General features: G+C 43.6%; 2 long non-coding RNA genes across 2 annotated transcripts; both read right to left on the reverse strand.

The window, feature by feature from the left end:
* Nucleotides 1-591: 591 nt before the first annotated feature.
* LOC130427930 (uncharacterized) lies at nt 592-1,605 on the reverse strand. Its single transcript, XR_008907376.1, has 3 exons — nt 1,446-1,605; nt 1,197-1,300; nt 592-1,069 (listed from the first exon to the last, which is right to left on the reverse strand). It is a non-coding gene; the product is annotated as an uncharacterized LOC130427930 (long non-coding RNA).
* A 6,782-nt stretch (nt 1,606-8,387) lies between these two features.
* LOC130427734 (uncharacterized) lies at nt 8,388-9,341 on the reverse strand. The gene is made up of 3 exons (XR_008907340.1): nt 9,243-9,341; nt 8,993-9,097; nt 8,388-8,865 (listed from the first exon to the last, which is right to left on the reverse strand). It is a non-coding gene; the product is annotated as an uncharacterized LOC130427734 (long non-coding RNA).
* Between the last annotated feature and the right edge of the window lie 11,281 nt (nt 9,342-20,622).

The following is a 20,622-nucleotide window of genomic DNA, read 5'->3' on the forward strand; positions in this document are numbered from 1 at the left end:
CGGAGAAATAGGACCGAGCATGACATTGTCTATGTCCTTATTAGGGGGCTGGGTTCTCTGAAGGCTGCATTTTAAGACCGATTAGGTCACAGCAGTGCGACTGAAGGCTGGTAAGGCTGTCCCGATTCAAAGGTTGCTTCAAATGCAGCCTCAAAATGCGACCTTGAGTAATACTTATTTCAGCGGGTTTTTAAGCATAGAATGAATGTATACTTCACAACTTAGGCTATCCCAAGATTCATTGCGCGCATGTAACGGCATGACATTTTAAAATAATCATTCAAAACTTTAGTTAAATAAAAGTATGTAATTCACAAAAAAAGGTCAATTTCAGTGTTTTAAAATGATATGTGATGTTGTTAATTAACAGTATTAATGCATTATTGTGTATGAAATTTCTAAGGTTAGTTAATTTAATATACTGTTGGGCTGTATTTATTTAGAAATTGTTTTTACTTGGTCGTTGTTTCGGCATTGGCTATTGTAACAGATCTTACTCACTTACTATAGGACCAGACAATATTATCAGAAGACTACAAGGTACACAAAAGGAGGTGGTTGTGGTGTTGAGTAATAGACAGAGGCAGGATGTAAGTTTAACCATGAAAGTTTCTTTACTTTGAATTTTTAGTGTTTCTCTTCACTCAAGCATAACAACAATGACCATAGAAAACACAATAACTATGTATATAACCATACCTTGGGTGCACCCTCTAATAGTAATTACAAATCACAGTCACTGAAATCAAGTAAACACAATTAAAAATATGAAATCAATAATGCATGTTTCCCATACCAAATTTTGTTTCAAATAAAACAATCTTTTTTTTCAAATAAGAACTTCTTGACACCTTTAGTTATGGTCCCGAATCATTCAGTCCCATAAAGTAGAAAAAAAAATCAGTCTCTGTGAACGATTTCTCTTACTTGTCTTGATAGAAATGATAAATAAGAATTGTCCTTTACTCCAGGTCCGTTATACTTTCCGAGTCAAGGTGGGAGGCTCGCCATCATTCAAAAGAATCCAAATTCAGAAGGATATCCACATAGAAAAAAAAACCTGGCCTATCTGCAGACCAGAATATATTTTCAATATAATGTAGCAATAAATTATTTACTACAAGATATACAACACACAGAACAAATACAACACATACATGTATATCATCGCCATAAATAATATTATGTTCAATTACCTGTCCATTCAAGTTCTCTCTCTTTTCCTTAATTTTCTTTACAGGCACGTATAACCAAAATGGCGTTAGCCACCGCGAACATGCGATACACCATGCGGTCCGGCCTGATCACCGTGTAATAAACAAATCACCCCATACAATATAACAATATTGCATTATTTTCCTTTTACATATACACCAGATACAATACTAGTAATCCAATGCTTTATCATTCATTTTTAAGGACAGCTATATCAGAGGTAAACTCACCGAGTCAATAAAATCGGTTTTAGATTTCCCAACTAAAACCTGATGATACAAAATATTGAAATGACAATCCGATTCATGCAGTTGATATGCAGTTTGGACGGTTTATGCATTACATTTTCCATTTTTAACACCCTCACATTAGAACGTGTCTCTCTGTAACTCTGCGTCTGTCGTCTAACCACGCAGCGCTATTTGTAAAACAAAAGGGGCGGAGCTTAAAATGCGCTGCTCCGACTGCTTGTTGCTCATTTCTTAAACAATTTTCAGAAAACACATTTATTTATGAAAAAAAATGTACTTCATATAGATGGCATAATATTCTAGTCGAGCAATAATATAAACAATTTGAACAATTATTTAACCAGGGTTACACTTTCCCCCCCTGAAATCATGCAAGCCCCTTTGCATGCTCTGCGTGGCTGATTAATCACTACACTTGGTGAGGTATCAGGTAAATTGTAAGGGACCCCTGAATCTTCAACACCATCAAGGGAATTCACAAAGGCAGTGCTTAACCCCTGGAACAAGGACTGAACAATATAAGACAAGGGGTTTCCACGCTGAAAGTAGGCAAGTCTTTCAGGTTCACCTCTCTGCCTACTAGAGCGTCTGAGCGGAACATTCAAATGCTGCTCTTCCTCAATTTCTGGCTGTTGATCTCTCACTTCGACAGGAGCATCCTGGATTCCAGCTACGTTTGTTACTTCATCTCTGAAAGCGGTTAAGTTCTCTTCTGATTCGATATGGTCGTGGTTTGCCATTTTACTCATTTCAGGGACTCCCTGGGCATCCACAGGTGAGTTGTCCACTGGAGCGTCAACAGGTGAGTTGTCCACTGGAGCGTCAACAGGTGAGTTGTCAGCTGAATGTGATTGCACCGTATTACCATCTGAAAGTTTTGGATTAATCAAGTCTGTTTCCATAGAAACTTCCGAAGCTCCATTTGACCTAGAGATGTCATGAACTGTTTAAAATTGTACTGTTTCGATGACTGGAAGGGGATCATACGGACCATCAGGATATTCATCCTCTTGATCAGAGAGAGAGCGGTCATCATCAGATGGTTCAATACCAGGACTCCTCCGTGTTCTAAGTTTAGGAGTAGGTTTGGTCAAGGTAGGACTTGACATTTTCAGTGCTGGCAAGAATCCACACGGAAGCAAGAGGTCCCTGTGAAGTGTACGAAGAGGACCATCCCTTGTTTCAGGACGAACTGTGTAAACAGGCAAGTCGCCAGCTCGCTTTATTACTACATACACCTCGGACTCCCACTTGTCTGCTAATTTGTGCTTACCACGCAGCCGAACATTTCTCACCAACACACGATCATTGACTTCCAGGGAAGAGTTTGTCACAAGCTTGTCAAACCTGGTTTTGTTTCTCTCAGCACTCTTTAGTGCTCTTTGGGAGGCAAGCGAATAGCTTTCTTCCAGATGAGACTTTAGATATTTGACATATTCGGAATGGGATACCTGCGGAGTGTCCTGATATGGCAACCCAAAGACAAGATCAACAGGCAGCCGGGGTTGACGCCCGAACATTAATTCATAGGGGGTGAATCCTGTGACGTCATGCTTTGTGCAGTTATATGCATGAACTAACGGCTTGACAAAATCTCTCCACCGACTTTTGTCTTTCTCTTCTAATGTGCCCAGCATGTCCAGCAGAGTCCTGTTAAAGCGTTCAACTGGATTTCCCCTTGGATGATAAGGTGTTGTTCGGATTTTCTGGATGCCTGATATTTCACAAAGTTCTTTGATTGTGCGTGACTCGAAATCAGGGCCCTGGTCACTATGAAGGCGCTCAGGAAATCCATAATGAACAATGAAGTTCTCCCAAAGACACTTTGCTACTGTTCTTGCCTTTTGATTTGGTGTAGGGAACTGCCACAGCATATTTGGTGAAAAAATCTGTGATCACTAATATGTCTCTTGTGTTGCTTCTGTCTGGTTCCAAGCAGAGAAAGTCCATGCAGACTAACTGTAGTGGTCTGGTGGCCTGGATGTTGACCAAGGGTGCTGCTTTTTGAGGTGGGGACTTCCTCCGCACTCAACGACCACATGTCTTGATCTTCTGTTCCACGTCAGCAGCCATCTTTGGCCAATAGAATCGGGCTCTGACTAGATCCAAGGTCCTCTCGATGCCCATGTGACCCATACTATCATGTAAACTGCTCATCACAGATGATCTCAGTTCTTCCGGGAGCACCAGCTGGTAAATAATGGAATCTTTATCTTTCCGCCTCCTGTAAAGTACTCCATTCTTTAACTCAAGGCGGTTCCACTCCTTTAAGAAGTACGGAAGACCAGGAAGTTCCCTCCTTACTGTAGGTGGGGGTCTTTCTCCCAACTCCAAGTGTGACATCACCTCTCGAAGAACTGGATCGGCTCTTTGTTTGTCACCCAGGTTTTCAGAAAGATGAGACGGAACAGATGACCCATCAGAATTACCCTCTTGCTCATAAAAGTCGGGCACAGAGTCAGAACAGAGTGAGAGGGAGTTTATAAGAGCAATGCCCGACCCTAAATCAGCTGATTGTCTAACGAGGTGCTTCTCACAGATAGCTTGGACAACTTCATCTGTCGCACTGACAGAATCCTCTGTTTCGGTAAGATGGTGCTGTATGAACATGTCAATCCTTTCACGTTCTTTTTGAGACATGGGGTTCTCTGGAAACGGCTCTTGAGGTCGCCTTGAAAGGCTATCCGCGTCAATGTTCAACTTCCCTGCCCTGTATTGCAACTTAAATGAAAAAGTGGAAAGGGCTGCAAGCCAACGATAACTAGTAGCGTCCAATCTTGCTGTGGTAAGAAGATGAGTTAGAGGGTTGCTATCGGTGATGACAGTGAATTGGCCGCCATAAAGATAATCACTAAACTTTTCAGTTACTGCCCATTTAAGGGCAAGAAACTCAAGTTTGTGAGCAGGATACCTAGACTCACTGTGTGACAGCCCTCTACTCGCAAATGCAATAGCACGCATCTGTCCACCTTGGTTCTGATACAATGCAGCTCCTAATCCCTTGGTGCTGGCATCTGTATGAAGGAAGTAGGGAAGTTTGGGGTCAGCAAAACCCAAGACTGGTGCGGTGGTTAACTTTTCGATAACTGACTGAAAAGCTTCTTCACAAAGAGGAGTCCAACGGTCCCCAAAAAGCTCCTTAGGATGGTAGTATGGACCCTTCTTATCTGTCTTTTTACCACCTTTCCTGAGTGGTGGATAACCTGAGGTAAGGTCATTGAGCGGCTTCACAACCTTTGAATAATCCTTAATAAACCGGCGATAGTAGCCGGAGAAGCCTAAAAATGACCTCAGTTCTTTAAGGTTACTCGGACTTGGCCAGGTTTTTAAGGTGTGTATCTTTTCTGGGTCGGTTTCCACTCCCCGCTCTGACACAATATGTCCTAGATAGCGAACGGAGGTTTGACAGAATTTACATTTCTCCAGTGACAGTTTCAGTCCGTATTCTTTAAGCCGAGATAGAACACTCAACAGACGTCTCTCATGCTCCTCTAGAGTGTCGGAGAAAATGATCAGGTCATCCAAAAAAACCAGTACTTCTTTCAGATTGATGTCTCCCATACACTTCTCCATCAATCTTTGAAAAGTACTTGGTGCATTGGTCACACCTTGAGGCATACGATTGAACTCCCAAAACCCCAATGGGCAGACAAAGGCGGTTTTGGGTTTGTCTGACTCCTCAACTCCTATCTGGTAGTATCCAGACTTTAAATCAAGCACAGAAAACCATCTGGATCCCGTAAGTGCTGAGAAAGTCTCCTCAAGATTGGGTAGTGCATACGCATCCTTCACTGTCTGTAGGTTTAGCTTTCGATAATCTATACACAGCCGTACATCTCCATTCTTCTTTCTCACCACCACTATCGGTGAGGAGAAGGGCGACTGGGACTCTCGAATGACCCCACTGGCAAGGAGGTCACGCAGATGCTTACGGACGGCCTCAACATCTTGTGGGTGGATTGGCCGTGCTCTGTGCTTAAAAGAAGTCTCATCATTCAACTGTATGCGATGTTTCACCTTTTGAGTATGACCAAAGTCCAAGTCGTGCTGGCTGAAAACCTCCGGCATTTCTTTGAGTTTTTTCGTGATACGATCTTTCCACTCTTGAGGTACTTGGGAGTCACCAAAATTTAGGGAGAAATCAAGTTTCTTTACAGGTAAAGGCTCATCATCTGAAGGGGAGTTTGATGGAGGAAGCAAAGATTCCACCACCTGGAGCTCTGCTACTGTACACCTAGGAGGGAGAGCTATATCATGGTCAGTTTCGTTTGTAAGCACCACTGGTAAATGGTAAGGTGGGTTTTTTGGAAGAGTAAGTAGGCATCGTTTAACAAGCACCCCACCAGGCAAAGACGAGTTAGATGGATGCTCCACCACCACACACTTGTCAACCCCAAGGGGTACCGTGACGGAACCTTCCACAACTACAGTTTGTCGTGCAGCCATGATCTCAGGTACCTTGCCTTTCAATCGTACGTAGCCAAGAACACCACTTTTGTTTTGCCTCTGCCTTGTCTCCAGTGTGCTCAGAACCACTCTATAGCCGAATGAAGATGGTCGGTAAGTTGGGGAATTTGATTTCAAACTCTGGTCATAGAGAACATCCAAGGTGTTTGTGCCTACTAAAACCATAGACTGATTGTGGGGTTTCACATTAGGGACAACTAATGCTATCGTTGGCACCTGAGCACTAACCCCCAGGAATTCCTCAGGAAAGGTGATGTCTACTTCTATGTACCCCTCATATGGAACTGAAAGACCGTTGGCTCCTTCTACTTCCAAGATATCATTAATGGAATGAATGGGATATCCAGTGAGGTACTGCTCATAAAATGACTTGGGGACAGTAGTTACTTGAGAACCGGTGTCCAATAAACAATGACACCTTTCACCAGCAATGCTAATTTCTGCAATGCATCTGGCTCCAACTAAACCCTTTGGGAGGCTAGCATCTGATTTTCTAGAAAATTGACAGTTGGTTGAGACATGTTTAGTAGTGGGACGGTCTGATTTCAATTCAGCCCCCGTCTGTCCCACAACAGGGGCTGGCTTTAGTTTAAATCAGGGTTGGGAATGGGGTTCTGCGAATCCCACAGGAGCTGCTTCTCCCTTAAGAGTTTCCGTTTTGTGGTGACAAGTGAGGGGTTAGGTTCAGATATGCAGGAAGATGCAACGTGGCCATCCTCACCGCAGGTGAAACAGTACCATGGTCTTGGTCTTCCTGTTGACTTTCTATTAACTGGAGTCACACTCTCGGTACCAGCAGTTCCCGCCCTCTTCTTGTCCTGTCTGTTTACTGCTTCTGGCAGTGTGGATTTCTTCTGGATCTTTGGTTTGGTTGCAAGATTGGCTAGCTGACTTTGGAGCTTAGCTATCTGTTTCTTGAGGTCCTGCGTTTCAGTGGCAAGTGAAACCATGTTTGAAACTTCTTTTTGCTCGAATTCATCTGAAGTCCACGTTCTTTGAGAATGCATCAGAGCTCTCTGCTTAGAAGATCCAAGATGTTGTTTCATACGATTGACCTTCGCTGTATGTTTGTCTTCTTCTGTACGTAACATTAACAGAAGGTGTGCAAAAGATGGAGGACGGTTGCGCTTTTGCTCGAGCTGCAGTTCAGTGATCAAATCATTATCCCAGCAGCCCCTGCAAAACTGCTTGAGAAGGTGTCGGTCTGCCTCTTCTGGAGGAATGCCACCTCTCTTGATAGTCATCCTCAAGGCTGTCTGCAATCTATAAAGGTAAGCAGATGGTTTCTCACCTGCGTCTTGCAGAGTATTCATAAATCTTGCAAGAAGTTCATCGCCGTCCTCAACAACACCAAAAGCTGAATCCAGCAACTGAAGGTAAGCCGAAGATGGAGCCTCTGGACTAAGATGCTTTATAACATCTGCTGCAGGTGGCAAAAGACTGTCCACTATCTTTCTGGACACATGCAAATCAGATAAGCCAGGGTCCTTCAATATAAGCTCAGCACTGGAGCGCCAAGTATCGTAATCAACTTCATGTCCAGGTCTAGGACATTTACCAGAGAACACCCTGAGCCGTGTTTGCACAGGCCCTTGAGCAGCCACTTCACCACTCCTCACAACATGTTCAACGATAAGTTTCTGGACTTCGGTTGGATTGTACACTTGCGGAGAAGTATAGAGAGTCGGAGCATTTGATTTGATAGGCGTGTGCTGTGACAGTGGTTCATCTACTTGACTTGGCTTAGCAAGTGTGATGCTATGGCTCTCGCTAGGAAACACTTGGGATAACTCCTCACTTGGGTTTCCATCTCCAGGTTCAAGATCAGTGGACATTGGTGTGAGCTCTGCACTCATCTGTGACAACATCTGACTCAATACTGCTTCAAAGTTTGTTCCACTCACTTTGGCTATTTCTTTTAACCCTTCCAAGTAGGATTTAGTGACGCTATTTCCTAGTTGTTGCGTAAAGACGCTGGACAATGCCCTCACATGGTAAGTGATACTTGGATCACCGGACAGTTGGTGCCTATAAGGCAACTGGGGTTCTAGAGATTGTAAGGCTTGGCCACTGTTGTATTCAATTATTGTGGTCTGATAAAACTCTGACATTTTGTCACTAATGGTGAGGGTTCTGGCAAAGGAGCCATAATTTTTTAGAATCTCCATTAGCTCATCGTCTTGCTCTGTGTTAGTCAAGCCACTCACAATCACAGAGTTTGGGACTTTAATGCCCTCAGCCTCAACAATATCCATTGTTGTGTTTTAAGAGTCGAAGAGTTAAACTCAATTGCACAATAGTCAATACTCAGCAACAGCACCACCTCCTGGCTGGCTCGCCACACTTGTAACAGATCTTACTCACTTACTATAGGACCAGACAATATTATCAGAAGACTACAAGGTACACAAAAGGAGGTGGTTGTGGTGTTGAGTAATAGACAGAGGCAGGATGTAAGTTTAACCATGAAAGTTTCTTTACTTTGAATTTTTAGTGTTTCTCTTCACTCAAGCATAACAACAATGACCATAGAAAACACAATAACTATGTATATAACCATACCTTGGGTGCACCCTCTAATAGTAATTACAAATCACAGTCACTGAAATCAAGTAAACACAATTAAAAATATGAAATCAATAATGTATGTTTCCCATACCAAATTTTGTTTCAAATAAAACAATCTTTTTTTTCAAATAAGAACTTCTTGACACCTTTAGTTATGGTCCCGAATCATTCAGTCCCATAAAGTAGAAAAAAAAATCAGTCTCTGTGAACGATTTCTCTTACTTGTCTTGATAGAAATGATAAATAAGAATTGTCCTTTACTCCAGGTCCGTTATACTTTCCGAGTCAAGGTGGGAGGCTCGCCATCATTCAAAAGAATCCAAATTCAGAAGGATATCCACATAGAAAAAAAAACCTGGCCTATCTGCAGACCAGAATATATTTTCAATATAATGTAGCAATAAATTATTTACTACAAGATATACAACACACAGAACAAATACAACACATACATGTATATCATCGCCATAAATAATATTATGTTCAATTACCTGTCCATTCAAGTTCTCTCTCTTTTCCCTTAATTTTCTTTACAGGCACGTATAACCAAAATGGCGTTAGCCACCGCGAACATGCGATACACCATGCGGTCCGGCCTGATCACCGTGTAATAAACAAATCACCCCATACAATATAACAATATTGCATTATTTTCCTTTTACATATACACCAGATACAATACTAGTAATCCAATGCTTTATCATTCATTTTTAAGGACAGCTATATCAGAGGTAAACTCACCGAGTCAATAAAATCGGTTTTAGATTTCCCAACTAAAACCTGATGATACAAAATATTGAAATGACAATCCGATTCATGCAGTTGATATGCAGTTTGGACGGTTTATGAATCCGTGTATCATTCGTTCTTTTCATATTCAATTGAGATTCCAAAATCGGAAAATTAAAAAACGGTTTGTTATTTCGTTATTCGTTTATAAATGTGATACCAAAAAACAAATAACGGGTCATTTTTCGTACTTTTGATTTAATGCTCAGATCAAAAATAGGAAATGAAATAAAGGGGACACGACAGATTTTGATTTTGAGATTTAATTTGTTCGATTTGGGTAAACCGGAAGTTATCTTCGTGTGTATGTGTTGCACTTGGAAGTTTGCCGCATTTGCAAAAAGTTAAAAGAAGCCTGAAAATCCTCAATCTTGCAGTGATTGACTAAGTAATTGTTTTTGTAATTTCGTATCGACACCATGGCCGTACTGGAATCATATGCTGATTTAATTAAAGACTTATTTGAAACTGTCAAGACACATAAAGAGATGTCAACTACGCTGCAGAAGATGGGTATCCAGCGAAGTTCTGCTACAAAATGCTACAATAAAAATATCTGCTTTTTGGCTAGATGTTAGTCATGAATACTGGGTATAACTCCAATGTAGAACGTCTAACGCACCCTCAAAGAACTCGAGATATGGCACCCCAAATTGTCCAATAACCCAAAAATGCTACAGTAAAACTGTTTTCTTGCATGACGGTAGACATCAAGACAAGGTGTAACCTAGCTGTGGAACTTTTAACGCACCATCAAAGACATACTTGTACAAAAACACAGTTCTGTGTCAAAGTTTACTTAAATATATATACATGTAACTACATAGCAGTAATATAATGTGTGTATAATGCACTGGCTAAGACCAACAAGAGTATAATAAATTGTATAAGAACAATGGATCAGTAAAAAATTAGAATAAGCTTTATTTTCAAATTGTGCACACAAAGACAAGCAACGTGTTGTGGTTTCAGGAGCTCAGAATGAAAAAATACAGTATAGACAAACAAAGGAAATAGAAAAAATAAATATATAGAATAAAAACAGTTAATTATATATATGCAAAGTATAACAAAACGGTGTATACTATGTTTTTTTTACAAATATACACGTAAATTACTCATGCATAAACCGTACTGCATGTTCTGCACCAGAATATTGCACTTTCAAACATGTAGGTACTTTTGGATTCGATTAATATTCATGGTGGACATAGGCTGCCTAAAAAAACTGTTCGATCAAAGTAATATAGAGAATGTTAAGGGGAGTGGGTGATGGAGGTTCCACGTGAAGTTCACGGTCATCTCAAGGGGCATTCAGCAGGTCATGACTTAGACAGCGAGCAGCAGCCCATCCTCTGTGCACTCTCTCTCACACACGCACGCAGGCAGGCACAGACACACGCCAACAGACACACACACACGCGCGCGCACACAGAAACACACACACAAAAAAGTTTTTATTTTAAAAACGTAAAAGAAGAGAAACGCGAGATGGTCCCTAAGAAGCTAAGCGTGAATAAGAAACTGCGAATAAGAAGCTGGATTCAGCCTCGTCTCATTTCAGAACTTCGCTGGATACCCATCTTCTGCAGCGTAGTTGACATCTCTTTATGTGTCCTGACAGTTTCAAATAAGTCTTTAATTAAATCAGCATATGATTCCAGTGCGGCCAGGGTGTCGATACGAAATTACAAAAAAAATTACTTAGTCAATCACTGCAAGATTGAGGGTTTTCAGGCTTCTTTTAACTGCAACACATACACACACGAAGATAACTTCCGGCTTACCCAAATCGAACAAATTCAATCTCAAAATCAAAATCTGTCGTGTCCCCTTTGTTTCATTTCCCATTTTTGATCTGAGCATTAAATCAAAAGTACGAAAAATGACCCGTTATTTGTTTTTTGGTATCACATTTATAAACGAATAACGAAATAACAAACCGTTTTTTAATTTTCAGATTTTGGAATCTCAATTGAATATGAAAAGAACGAATGATACACGGATTTTTATGCATTACATTTTTCCATTTTTAACACCCTCACATTAGAACGTGTCTCTCTGTAACTCTGCGTCTGTCGTCTAACCACGCAGCGCTATTTGTAAAACAAAAGGGGCGGAGCTTAAAATGCGCTGCTCCGACTGCTTGTTGCTCATTTCTTAAACAATTTTCAGAAAACACATTTATTTATGAAAAAAAATGTACTTCATATAGATGGCATAATATTCTAGTCGAGCAATAATATAAACAATTTGAACAATTATTTAACCAGGGTTACACTATGCTAAGCTGTTCTGCTTTCTGTTGTTTCTCAGTTAATACTCGTATTTTGCCCCTTCATGAACATCAACTTTTGATTCAAATCAATTTAAACAATCAAAAACAACGCAAAACAAAGGTATTTTGAATTTGTGATAGGATTCAAATAAAAAAAAATTCCGCCCAACTTTGTGTCCCCCCACTTCTCAAACCAAAGTTACACATTGGTAATGAAACCTAAGTTTTTACTATCACTGACATTTAAATAAGGACAATGTAAATTTGTATATTTCTTCTTCATTTATTTAATATTTTTCATTTCTAAGTGGTCTCATGCTTTCGAACAAAACTGTAGCCTACTTTTTAAGGTATAATAGCAGTATCTGGAGTATTACCCTACAAGTTCTTTAATGTACCTCTACACAATATAACACGTTGTACCTATTGCATACATTAAAAGGTACAATTAAGAGTTTTGTTTCACTAGAAAAATTAATGGTGACACTTTACATTAAGGTATTCTTCATAAAGCACTTATTAATGTGTTCATTAATGATTAATAAGTTATTTACAAATGCATTATAAAGCAGGTATAACTGCATAAATAAAAAGGGAGATTCCAATGAAATTCCTGCCAAATAGTGAGCCATTTTTAACTCATATGTTATAAATGCTTAATGAGTGTATTTATTCAATATTTATTCAAAAGCAGATTCATTATTATCTTGATGTTGTTCGAAATATAGGCTGTCAGATGGGAGACTGTTGGGTGTTACATTATTTTTTATTATTATTGTATATTTCATATCTTATATCACTTTACAAACCATTTTACTTATCTGATCCGATTGTCTTACGGTGCCGTCTAGAATGTCTTAAGATGTCTTTCTTTCTGTCATGACTTGTAGGGAAAACAGAGGGTCGGAGACTCAAATGCAGGAAATCTGTTTATTCTTGTACAGTTCACAAACAATGTTAGAGGAGAATGAAGATCTGAGTCTCTTCGTGAGTGTGTGGGGAGAAGCCTCTACCCACCGACACTCACGGTAAGAATTCGAGGATAATCCGGATTGGATCTCTTGAGTCCTCCAGGGTGAACACTCAGCGGGGAGGAGTCTCGACCCGCCGGTAGAATCCAGATGCCTCTGATGTACTTTAAAGAAGAGGTGCTGGTAGTGTGAAAAGCGGAGATCCGGAGCGCCAGAGAACACTAGGGGATATAGATAGTAAATAATCACGAGACAAAAACACTGGAGCTGTGACGAATCCGAGGAGCGGAACAATAGACAAACTAGGTAATATAACAAGACTTTAACAGCACTAGACACGCTAGACTGAGGCAGTCAGAGCTGGCATATAACACGCAACGGTCTGACGCTGGACGAGAGCAAACAAGGGATTTAAATAGAGAGGAACAATTAGCGAAAAATGATAATAAGACAGTAAATAATGAGGAACCAGGGGAGAGTACTAATGGGAACAAGCTACAGGAGTGTGGGTGATGAGGTGATGGAAACCCGGTGAGGGGAAAGCCCGATGAGGAGACACGGGGGGGCGGGGCCAGTGACGTAGACACTAAAACACGTGGAGGATGACAGAACTATTCTCCACAAATAGACAAAACACATACAAGACCATGACAAAGACTGGGATCCTGACAGTACCCCCCCCCCCACTGGCGCCCACTGGGCGTCTAGGGAGGGGGCTCACCTTGCCTCCGGTGGAAATCCACGATCAGCGACCGATCCAGAACGTCACGAGACGGGATCCAACTCCTCTCTTCTGCACCATAGCCCTCCCAGTCCACTAAGTACTGATATCCCCGACCACGACGGCGGATGGCCATCAATTTCTTGACAGTGTATGTGGGCGATCCGTCGACGAGGCGCGGGGGGGGAGGAGTGGGGCGTTTGCTAGCGGGGTTGAGAGGGGATGTGACAACAGGTTTAACCCTGGAAACATGAAAAACAGGGTGAATGCGACCAAGACTAGGATGAAGCTTGAGCCGGACGACCACTGGATTAACCACCTTGGTGATGCGGTATGGTCCAATGAACCTGGGAGCCAACTTGCGAGAGGGCACCCGGAGAGGCAGGTCCTTGGTGGATAACCACACCCGCTGACCACACACAAAGGCTGGAGGAGACAACCGGTGGCGATCGGCCGCTGCCTTGGTCTTCTGAGAAGTTCGGGCCAGAACCTCTCTGGCCCTCGTCCAGGTGCGACGACAGCGCTGAACGAAGGCCAGAGCAGAAGGAACCGCAGCATCGAATTCCTGAGATGGAAACAAGGGAGGTTGGTAACCCATAGAACATTCAAACGGGGACATACCTGACGAGGATACCGGAAGGGAGTTGTGGGCATATTCTATCCAGGAGAGCTGTTGACTCCAGGAACCGGGAGATTGTGATGTTAGACAGCGGAGTCTGCGTTCGAGATCCTGGTTGGCTCGCTCGCACTGCCCATTGGTCTGAGGGTGGAAACCGGAAGACAGACTCGCTGAGGCCCCGATCTGTCTGCAGAATTCTTTCCAAAACCGGGAGGTGAACTGAGGACCCCTATCGGACACAACGTCAGTGGGCAACCCATGCAGGCGAAAGACGTGGTCCACCATCAGTTGGGATGTCTCCCGGGCGGAGGGAAGCTTGGGCAGGGGAACAAAATGAACCGCCTTGGAGAAACGGTCCACCACCGTGAGAATGACGGTGTTGCCGCCAGAGGGAGGTAAGCCAGTGACGAAATCTAAGGCAATATGTGACCATGGGCGGGAGGGAATGGGAAGTGGGCGGAGCAGACCAGTGGGAGGACGGTTAGAGGTCTTACATTGGGCGCAGACTGGGCAAGCCAACACAAACTGACTAACATCTGAGGCCATAGATGGCCACCAAAACCGCTGGCGGATGGAAGCCAGGGTTCCCCGGTTACCTGGATGGCCGACCAGCCTGGAAGAATGACCCCACTGCAGGACCTCGGAACGCAGTGCAGCAGAGACAAACAGTCTGCCCACTGGACACTCCTTCGGCACTTGCACCCCTCGACCGGCCTGCTCTACTCGTCCCTCGAGATCCCAGACGGCAGCCCCGACCACCATCTCCTTGGGAAGGATGGGGCTGGTCGAGAACTCCCCCCCAGAGACCTCGAAGAGACGAGAGAGAGCGTCAGGTTTGACATTCTTGGAACCTGGCCGGTATGAGAGAGTGAAGTTAAACCGTCCGAAAAAGAGTGCCCAACGGGCCTGTCGCGAATTGAGTCTCTTGGCTGAACGGATGTATTCGAGATTCTTGTGATCCGTCCAGACCAAGAACGGCTGCACTGCTCCCTCCAACCAGTGACGCCACTCACCCAAAGCCAGGCGAACCGCCAACAGCTCTCGGTTACCAATGTCATAATTCCGTTCAGCAGGGCTGAGGCGATGAGAATAGAAAGCGCAGGGGTGCACCTTCCCATCTTGACTAGAGCGCTGAGACAAAACTGCACCTATCCCAACATCAGATGCATCGACCTCGACAATAAACTGTCGTTCGGGTTCTGGAAAACAAAGCACAGGAGCAGAGACAAACCGGGACTTAAGATTATCAAAGGCTACCTGAGCTTGGGAATTCCACCTGAACGGGATCTTGGTGGAGGTTAATGCGGTGAGCGGTACGGCTATTTGGCCGAAACCCCGGATAAATCGCCGGTAGAAGTTGGCGAAACCCAGGAACCGCTGGAGGGCTTTACGGGTGTCGGGAATGGGCCATTCGGTGACAGCTCTGATCTTGGCGGGATCGGGGTTAATGCCTCTGGGAGAAATTATATGGCCAAGGAACGAAACTGTGACAGCATGGAATTCGCACTTACATTTACATTTACATTTAGTCATTTAGCAGACGCTTTTATCCAAAGCGACTTACAAGTGGGGTAGGTAATGGAAGCAATTAGGACAGCATAAGTACAACAAAAGCATAAGTGCAATTAAAATGAAGACTAGTCTCATATAGCCTAACACAGTATACGTAACCATTCACTCATTCATACATTTTTTTTTTTTTTTTTTTTTTTTTTTTTTAGTTGAGTAGAGAAGAAAAAGAGTAGAGAAGAAAAGAGTGGAGAAGAAAAGAGTCAGAACAGATCAGTCAGATGTTGGCGGAAGAGATGTGTTTTCAGGCGTTTCTTAAAGATGGCTACAGAATCTGCAGATCTTGTAGCAGCGGGCAGATCATTCCACATAGGTGGAACAGATCCGGAGAAGGTGCGCGAGAGAGATTTTTTACCTTTATGGGATGGCACCACAAGACGTCGTTCGTTTGCAGAGCGTAGGGATCTGGTGGGTACATATGTCTGCATTAGCGATTTAAGATAAGGTGGTGCCGAACCAGTAGTGGTCTTGTAGGCCAGGAGCAGAGTCTTGAATTTGATGCGAGCGACTACGGGAAGCCAATGTAGCTTAATGAGTAGAGGAGTGACGTGTGCTCTCTTTGGTTCATTAAAGATAACTCTTGCCGCAGCATTCTGGATCATCTGTAGAGGTTTGGTTGTGCAAGCTGGAAGTCCTCCCAGTAGTGCATTGCAGTAGTCCAGTCTGGCCAGGACAAGAGCCTGGACAAGGATCTGTGTAGCATGCTCTGATAGGAAGGGTCTAATTTTTCTGATATTGTAGAGGATGAATCTACAGGACCGGGCGGTGTTGGCAACTTGATCTGTGAAGTTGAGCTGATCATCGATTACCACTCCCAGGTTTCTTGCTTTTCTGGAAGGTGTGATGGTTGATGAGCCCAGTTGAATGGAAAGGTTGTGATGAGTCTTCGTGTCAGCCGGGATTACAAGCAGTTCTGTTTTTGGAAGGTTCAGCTGCAGGTGATGGGCGTTCATCCAGAGCGAGATGTCGGCTAGGCAAGCTGAGATGCGTGCAGAGACAGTCGGATCGTCAGGGCGAAAAGACATGTAGAGTTGTGTATCATCCGCATAGCAGTGATAGGAAAAGCCATGTTTCCTAATGACAGAGCCAAGGGATGTCATGTATACAGAGAATAGCAACGGACCAAGCACTTCTCCGCCTTCACAAAAAGTTTATTCTCTAATAGTCGCTGAAGAACCTCCCTGACGTGTCGGGTGTGTTCCTGGAGAGAGGGGGAAAAAATAAGGATATCATCCAGGTACACAAAGACAAATCGGTTAATCATGTCTCCCAACACGGCATTTATGAGGCCCTGGAAAACGGCAGGAGCATTGGTCAAACAAAACGGGAGCCAGGAGCCAGGTGATAAGCATTGCGAAGGTCTAGTTTAGTGAAGACCTGGGCTCCCTGCAAGAGTTCAAAGGCGGTAGACATGAGAGGCAAGGGGAATTTATTCTTAATAGTAATCTCATTCAAACCTCGGTAATCAATACAGGGACGCAGGGAGCCGTCCCTCTTCTGAACGAAGAAGAACCCAGCACCGGCCGGGGAGGAGGAATGGCGAATGAGCTTAGTCTGTAAACATTCATTAATATATGTGTCCATGGCCTCTCTTTCAGGAGCGGATAGAGAGTAAAGACGCCCCTTGGGCGGAGAAGTGCCTGGGAGGAGGTCTATGGGGCAGTCGTAGGGACGATGCGGAGGAAGGGAGGCGGCTCGTGACTTGCTGAAAACGGCGCGAAGATCGTGGTATTCCTCCGGAACCCCAGACAAATCAATGGCCTTGACCTGCAACACAGGAGACACAGAGACAGGAGACAGAGCAGAACCAAGACAAGACACGTGACAAGAAGGGCTCCAGGCCGATACAGAATTCTTAACCCAATCAATATGAGGATTGTGCTGCAACAACCAAGGATGCCCCAATATAAGGGGAGTATTGGGTGAATCGAGGATGTACAGCTCAATACACTCATAATGATTTCCCGAAATAAAAAGCCTTACGTGAGGGGTGATGTGGGTAATAGTAGCGAAGCAAAGGCCTCCTAGTGTTTGGACACGGATGGGATGAGCGAGAAGCTTAACAGGAATCCTCCACCGGGTTGCAGTGACGGCATCAAGAAAGTTTCCTTCAGCACCCGAGTCGAGAAGAGCCTGCCCAGAGTGACTACGTCCGTCGAACAGGATGCGAAACGGAACCACAGGACGGGAAACAGGAGAGGATACAGAAATGGCGCCCACCCGGACTCTCCGCTCTACGGGTGGGCGGGATCTTTTAACGGGCACTGAACCACTTGGTGACCGGACTTCCCGCAATAGAAGCATAGCCCCCCTAGAAGACGTTGTTGTTTCTGAAGCGGCGAGAGACGTGAGCGACCCAGCAGCATAGGCTCCTCCTCTGCAGCTCCGGTGGCTCTAGTGGAAGCGCTGACATCTCGGGCTCGCCAAGAGGTGGGTGAAGGCTGCCGGCGTCGGCGGTTATGCATACGGGTCTCAACGCGGAGACAAAGGTTGGTGAGAGCATTCAAATCATGTGGTGTCTCGAGGGTAGCAATCTCGTCAGCTATCGAAGAATTCACTCCGTCCAGAAAACGAGCACGCAATGCCTCCTCGTTCCATGAGCAAGCGGCCGCCAGAGTTTGGAACCTTATAGAATAGTCTGTGATTGAATTACGACCTTGAGTGAGACGTGAGAGTTGAGCGGCTGCCTGCTCCCCTTGAACAGTTCTGTCGAAAAGTCTCGTCATCTCAGCACGAAAGGTCGCAAAAGAGTAGCAACAGGGCGCTTGAGAGTCCCACACAGCTGTTCCCCATTCACGTGCACGACCTGTCAATAGGGTTAAAACAAACGCCACCCTAGATTCCTCTGAGGCGTAACGGCGTGGTTGAAGGGAAAACACCAGTTCACACTGGGAGAGAAAAGGACGGCAGGCGTTAGGATTTCCATCATAAACCGGGGGGCTATTGACGTGAGGCTCTGCATGGACAGAATCTCCTCGGGCAGAGGCGTTGGAAGAAATCCGGCTCCCCGCGAGTTCCCTGCGAAGCTCGGTAACGAGATTGGTGAGGTCAGTAACCTGGGTTGCAAGAATTCCCACATCCTGGGCGGTGGTGTTGAGCCGAGTAACCTGCTGTCCAAGGGCGACTCCTTGCTGCTGTAAGGCATTGCGTAACGGGTCCATTTCCGCTGAGTCTCTAGTATGGTCAGACCGTTCTGTCATGACTTGTAGGGAAAACAGAGGGTCGGAGACTCAAATGCAGGAAATCTGTTTATTCTTGTACAGTTCACAAACAATGTTAGAGGAGAATGAAGATCTGAGTCTCTTCGTGAGTGTGTGGGGAGAAGCCTCTACCCACCGACACTCACGGTAAGAATTCGAGGATAATCCGGATTGGATCTCTTGAGTCCTCCAGGGTGAACACTCAGCGGGGAGGAGTCTCGACCCGCCGGTAGAATCCAGATGCCTCTGATGTACTTTAAAGAAGAGGTGCTGGTAGTGTGAAAAGCGGAGATCCGGAGCGCCAGAGAACACTAGGGGATATAGATAGTAAATAATAACGAGACAAAAACACTGGAGCTGTGACGAATCCGAGGAGCGGAACAATAGACAAACTAGGTAATATAACAAGACTTTAACAGCACTAGACACGCTAGACTGAGGCAGTCAGAGCTGGCATATAACACGCAACGGTCTGACGCTGGACGAGAGCAAACAAGGGATTTAAATAGAGAGGAACAATTAGCGAAAAATGATAATAAGACAGTAAATAATGAGGAACCAGGGGAGAGTACTAATGGGAACAAGCTACAGGAGTGTGGGTGATGAGGTGATGGAAACCCGGTGAGGGGAAAGCCCGATGAGGAGACACGGGGGGGCGGGGCCAGTGACGTAGACACTAAAACACGTGGAGGATGACAGAACTATTCTCCACAAATAGACAAAACACATACAAGACCATGACAAAGACTGGGATCCTGACACTTTCTTGCAAAGATAAATTCATCAAACGTTTTATCACTTTTTAACAATATAGGCACAAAGGCTGTTGTAAACTTGATGTTTTTTTAATGATTCAATTACTTCCAATACTTAGTCAAACCAGAAAACATTTATTTATTATTTAAGAAAGAGAATGCTCACTAGGCTACATCTCTAATGTGAATCATATATTTAAAATTGACAGCCCATGAAATTGGACTCAAAAGAAAAGTGAATGCCTGTGAAATATTCACTTTTATTAAGCATTTATAACACTTTATTTAAAATCTCTATTTGGCAGGTACTTTGTTAGAATCCTTTTTTATTTAAGCAGTTATAACTGCTTTATTATGCATTTGTAAATTACCTATTCATCATTAATGTACGCATTACACATACAAATGATTCTTAAAGGGAACCTTACGTAAAGCTTTACCAACTTTATTTTACATATCTGTGTTACCACTGTAGCTCAGTGGTAAGAGCATTGCAAGGTTGTGGGTTCGATCCCAGGGGATTGCAAATACCTATGTAAAATGTATAGGATAAAAGCAATGTAAGGCGCTTTGGATAAAAGCGTCTGCCAAATGCATAAATGTAAACGTAAAACATAATTTTCTTGTATTTTTGAAATGCAGTAAAAAAAAAATGCTGAAAAAAAATGCTAATTCACAATTGGATGTAAACACTTATGAAGAATTGTTTACATTCCCAAAAAAATATTTAACATTTTTCCCCAGCTGCGGAATTACTTTAAACCTTTTTGGCCAGTCCTTTATCCCTTTATTTTATGGACATTTCCATTATTGATAAAACACATCGCAATGCAGTGCAAAATTTTAAATACAGATAAATAAACTTGTAAAAACTTAATATGGACCATTCTTACAGTGTCCCTCCGTCTCTCAGTGCATGATATCAGGAAGCATTAAATTAAAGCAAGAGATGAAATAAATTATATGTGATAGCTAGAGACTAGAAGAGCTGATGTCAATACAGCTGATGAGAGACAAAACACAAAAGGATGATAAAGTAAGCTGGACTATGGCAAAGAGAGACACGCTTGTAAAGATTATACCGGGTCTCTTCCTGTGTGGTAAGGTATCACATCCACTCACCAGAGCCCTGACTAAGCCTCTCCGAGACCTTTTCTCACAGAGCTCTTTAAATTGCCATTCTTGCTCAGGTCCACAGCAACTCATGTAACCCAAATCT

This window comes from Triplophysa dalaica, chromosome 8 (assembly GCF_015846415.1).
Source record: "Triplophysa dalaica isolate WHDGS20190420 chromosome 8, ASM1584641v1, whole genome shotgun sequence".
Lineage (NCBI taxonomy): Eukaryota > Metazoa > Chordata > Actinopteri > Cypriniformes > Nemacheilidae > Triplophysa > Triplophysa dalaica.